Source organism: Cavia porcellus, unplaced genomic scaffold (assembly GCF_034190915.1).
Source record: "Cavia porcellus strain 051 isolate PalLab524CR breed Dunkin Hartley unplaced genomic scaffold, mCavPor4.1 scaffold_30, whole genome shotgun sequence".
In the NCBI taxonomy this organism is placed as follows: Eukaryota; Metazoa; Chordata; class Mammalia; order Rodentia; family Caviidae; genus Cavia; species Cavia porcellus.
Window position 1 is genome coordinate 20127659 of NW_026947513.1, and position 5082 is coordinate 20132740.

General features: G+C 42.4%; 1 non-coding gene across 1 annotated transcript; it reads right to left on the reverse strand.

Annotated features, from left to right (window-relative positions):
- Positions 1 to 3604: 3604 nt before the first annotated feature.
- LOC111757337 (small nucleolar RNA SNORA66) lies at positions 3605 to 3737 on the reverse strand. Its single transcript, XR_002791708.1, has one exon. It is a non-coding gene; the product is annotated as a small nucleolar RNA SNORA66 (small nucleolar RNA).
- Between the last annotated feature and the right edge of the window lie 1345 nt (positions 3738 to 5082).

Sequence of the window (5082 nt, forward strand, 5' to 3'; positions counted from 1 at the left end):
TAATTGAGAGCTGGTTTAATTTCTCTTAAGACTTCCTTCGTACATGGTAAGTTCAATTACTCCAGAGATTTACTCAGGCTTAAGAACCTTGGGCTGGGGATTTCGCTCAGAGGTTCAAGCAGTTACCTGGTAAACACAAGGTCATGAGTTGGATCCCTGGTACCAAAAAAAAAAAAAAAAAAAAAAAAAAGACAAGGGATAATTGTCCTTTAAGAAGCCAACTAAAAGGCTAAAAAGGCTGAAGCAAGAGGATCTCAAATTCAAATCTGGTCTGGTCTGGACAACTTAGTGAGGCCCTGTGTCAAAATAAAAAATAAAGAAAGATAGAGTTATAACCCAGTGATAGAGTGCCCTTGCATTTGATTCCCAGTATGAGAGAGAGAGAGGGATCCATTGACTCTTTTTTTTTTTGTATTAAACCGGTACCAGGAATCGAACTCACGACCAATGACCAATTCATTGACTCTTTGGGACCCCCTATGGAGGACCCTGACTGCTGAGTCGCCTAAAGCTTCAGCATCTTCCCTGACAGCAACAAACAAACCCTTGATGCTCGTCTGTCAGGGGAGGAAAAAGAAAAGGGGGACTTGAGAAGAAACACTTGAAACAGGTTTTAAACTAGAGGTGGTGCGGGGCAAGGAGTACACAGTATCCAGGATGGAGGGAGCCAAATGACTGCATGTGGAGAGATGTTAGAGAGGGCAGGAGGCAGGGGAGGGAGGGACTGCGGCCAGGGAGGCAGGGACAGTGGCCAGGGAGCGAAATGTTTGGGGGAAGTGCATTTGTACTGAATGTGTCAGAGGTCATCGTCCCCCAACGCGAGCTTTACGTTGCACGAAGTATTGTGTAAAACACAGAGATGGCTTGAAAAGTGTAGCAGGGTGTGGGGGCTGTTTACAACGCCGTGCCACCCTGTTAAGGATGTGATGCGTGGGTTCAGGACACGGTGTCCACAGGTGCTGAGGTGGACTGTGCTGTGCAGTGCACGCTGAGGTGCCCAGTTCAGTGCATTCTGACAGCTGTGTTCCCCAAGGTGGCCACACAGGACGTTCTCACACCCTCACACAATTCATTTATGCCTGCCACAGTCAGTTCCCTGCCTGTGGAGGCAATGACTCTTCTGAGTTCTGTCACAATAACTTATTTTTAAATAACTTTGATTTTAATTTTTTTGAGATAGGGTCTCACTATGTATTCCAGGCTGGTTTTGAAATCACAGTGTAGCTCAAGCTTGCCTCAAATCCACAGGGATCTTTCTGCCTCAGCCTCCAGAATGCTGGGATTACAGGCATACACCACCACACCCAGCTCTAGTGGTGCTTTTTATGGAGTCTTGGAGGTTTTCTATATATAAGATCATGTCCTCACCAAATGCTGATATTACTGCCTTACCTGGATGGATGTTTGTGGGTTTTTTCTTTGTTTGTTTGTTTTGTTTTTTGTCTTTTTGAGACAGGGTCTCAGCATGCAGTTCGGGGTGGTTTGAGTTCAGTTTACAGTCCAGGCTGATCTTGAACATGCAATGATCCTCCTGCCTCAGCCTCCCAAGTGCTGGGATTATAGGAATATGCTACGACACCTGGCTTGAATGAATGTTTTTAGTTCTTTTTTCCTTTTGACTAATTGATTTGGCAAGAACTTCCATTAGCATATTAAAAATAAATGGTGAGAATAAGTATCCTTGTCTTTGTCCTGATCTTAGAGGAAAAACTTGCTACTTTTCACCACCAAGTATAATATTAACTGTGGGATTTTCACATATAGCTTTTATTGGATTGGAATTCATTCTTTCTACACTTAATTTGTTGAGAACTTTTACCATGAAAGAATGTTGAAATTTTTCAGATGCTATTTGAGTACTTAAGGGGACAATTATGTGGTTTTTTTGTACTGTTAATGTGATGTGTCACCTTCAATAATTTACAGATGTTGAAATATCTTTGCATCCCAGGGATAAATTCCACTTGATCATGGTGAATGAACCTATTAATGTGCTATGGAACTCAGTTTGCCGATATTTTATTGAGGACTTTTGTATCTATTTTCCTCAGGGATATTGGCCTGTAATTTTCTTTTCTTGTCTGCCTTTGGTATTGACATAACACTGGCCTCACAAAGGAAGTCTGGGACTATTCTACCCTCTTTTAGTTTTTGGAGGACTTTGAGAAAGGTTGATACAACTTCTTTAAATGTTTAGAAATTGTGAATTCCTCATCTCTAAAGCTCCATTTAAAATTTAAAGTTGAGAAATGTCTTGGTTACTTTTGTTGCTGGAACAAAATACTCAACACCCAAATGAAGGAAGGAAAGATTTATTTAGCTCACCATTTGTGGAGGTTTCAGTCCACAATGACCTGGTTCCAAGGTAGGGTGGCATGGCACAGGGGCAACACTTCAAGGTAGCAGCCAGCAAAAACAGCCAGAAATCAAGCCTTTTCTCCTCTCCTATATTGTAAGCAGCCTTCTCTCCGCCTCCCTTTGGGTGGGTGTGGCATTCACACCATCCCTATGCCTTCCTCTTGTAGAAGCTAAGGACGTTACAAAGTAAGGACTCTGGCCCCCTGCTGACCCACTTAATTCAATTTCTAAACTTCTCAATTTGACACATTGTTTCAACCATAACAATCTATTCCTTGTCAAACTGACAACCAGACATATTTCTTTAAACCTGTTTCCAAATACAAGACATGCTTATTCTTTTTTTTTTTTTGGTATTTTTGAAACAGAGTCTCCAGTTCCTTGAGCTCACTTTGTAGCCCAGCTGGTCTTGAACTCACAAGATCCTGCTGCCTCAGCCTCCCGAGTGCTGGGATTATAGGCATGAGCCACCACGCCCGGTTTAAGACATGCTTATTCTTAACATTTCACAACTTGAACATTATAACACAGGTTTAACAACCCTTAAGAACCAGCATTAAGTCTATCCACATTATATTCATTAGAAACATAGCATTTTTGTCCTTGGTCTCCCAAAGACTCATGCACATCTTTTTAGGCAAAAGCCTAAAAAGTGCCACCCCTAGGGCACTTCTGGTGGTTGTAGCTCCCACGGCTTCTCTCTTAGGCCTGGTTTGCTCCCTTCTTGCACCTTTTGTTAGACAATCCACGTTACTGGCTTTTCCAAACTTCTGAGACCCCAATTGCACCTTTGCGTTTCTTTCTTTCTTTCTTTTTTTTTTTTTTTTTTGGTACCCGGAATAGAACTTACAACCTAGCGCTTGCCAGGCAGACGCTTATGCCGCTGAGCTAAATCCCCAGCCCCTCAACTGCACCTTTGGCTTTATGCTCACAGCTTCACACACTGCCCTCTCAGCGGCCCACTGCCTGGCCTCCCAGGCCTTCTGAAATTGGGGTGGAAGCTTTGTAACCTCGGAAGTCTTGCATTCTGTATGCACCTAAAACCAGTACCACGTGGATGATGCCAAGGTCTGCTACCAGTGGGAGGAGCAGCCAGATTTTCTTCTTCTTCTTCTTCTTCTTCTTCTTCTTCTTCTTCTTCTTCTTCTTCTTCTTCTTCTCCTTCTCCTTCTCCTTCTCCTTCTCCTTCTCCTTCTCCTTCTCCTTCTCCTTCTTCTTCTTCTTCTTCTTCTTCTTCTTCTTTTTTTACTATATGAGCATAGAACGAACTACCCCAGTAGTTTCTGAGGCTAATACAGTCCTATCACCACAATTACTTTAGCAAACCTGGTTCCCTTAGCTTCTACCACATCATGCAGAGCTAGTGATCGAGTTTGCACTGGATTTTCCTCTTCTTGGCTGTAGGAGTTGAGTGCCTGGATCACTGGCACTCTGAATACAATTCTGAGGAATAAATTTCTTATGCCACTGCCATTCTGGAATATGATGCTCTGTGGCTTTCGCTCAAAGCAAAGTCTTCCACTTTTCAGTTTGGAAACTGCAAAGACTTGCTGCTTTTTGCGATGCCTTCAGGCCATCTTTTCTATTCTGTTCCTTCTCAGCAATAGAGATCTCAGTTCTATCTTTAAGGTCCACAGATTTACTGGAGCTACCTTTCTGGCCAAACTCACAATGTTTTAAATCATACTGCTGGGTTATTTGATTTTAATTCACAATATAAATATGGTTAAAAGCCCCCAGTAATAGCCATGCCACAGCCTGAACATTTGGCTGCCTTGAAATTTTTTCTGCCAGATTAATTAGCCCACTGCCTTTAATCTTAGTCTCAATGAAATTCTCTGGATATGAGCAAAGTACAGATAAACTTTTTGCCAAGCCATAAGATACATCATCTAGGGGCTGGGGATTTAGCTCAATGGCATAAGCGCCTGCCTTGCAAGCAGGCAGTCGTGAGTTCGATCCCTGGTACCGATAAAAGTGAAAAAGACCAAAAAAAAAAAAAAAAAAAAAAAAAAAAAAAAAAGATACATCATCTGGAGTCCAACAACCAATGCAGTCCTTGTTCCCAGCACAAACCTCTCGAGCCTGATCTTTACTGGTTTTTTTGGTCTCCTCAGCTCTGACCAGAATCTCCCACACAGAACAGCCTAAGGCGTTTCAGCTCTGCACTCTCAGATGACATCTACGAACCTTTCCAAACTCTTCCCACAAGCCATTTCCAAAGGCTTTTGAATCACAGGTCAGGTGTAGTGATAGTAATGACCCTACTTCTCTGGTACCAAATTCTGTCTTGGTTACTTTTCTGTCATTGCTGGGACAAAATACTCAATATCCAAAATGAAGAAAGGAAAGGTTTACTTAGCTCACCATTTGTGGAGGTTTCAGTCCATAATCACCTAGTTCCAAGATAGAGTGGCATGGCACAGGGGCAACACTTTAAGGTAGCAGCCAGCAAAAACAGCCAGAAAACAACCTTTTCTTCTCTCTTATATTGTAAGCAGGCTACCCTCCTCCCTCCTTGGGTGGGTATAGCATTCATATCATCTGCATGCTCTCCTGTTGCACAGGCTGAGGATGTTACAAAGTAAGGACCCTGCCCCCCCTGATGACCCACTTAATTAAATTTCTAAACTTCTCAAGTTGATACCAGTGTACAACCATAACAAGAGATTTCCTTTCAAAAAAGAAAACTTTGATTACACTGCAACAGAATAAAAACGAAAA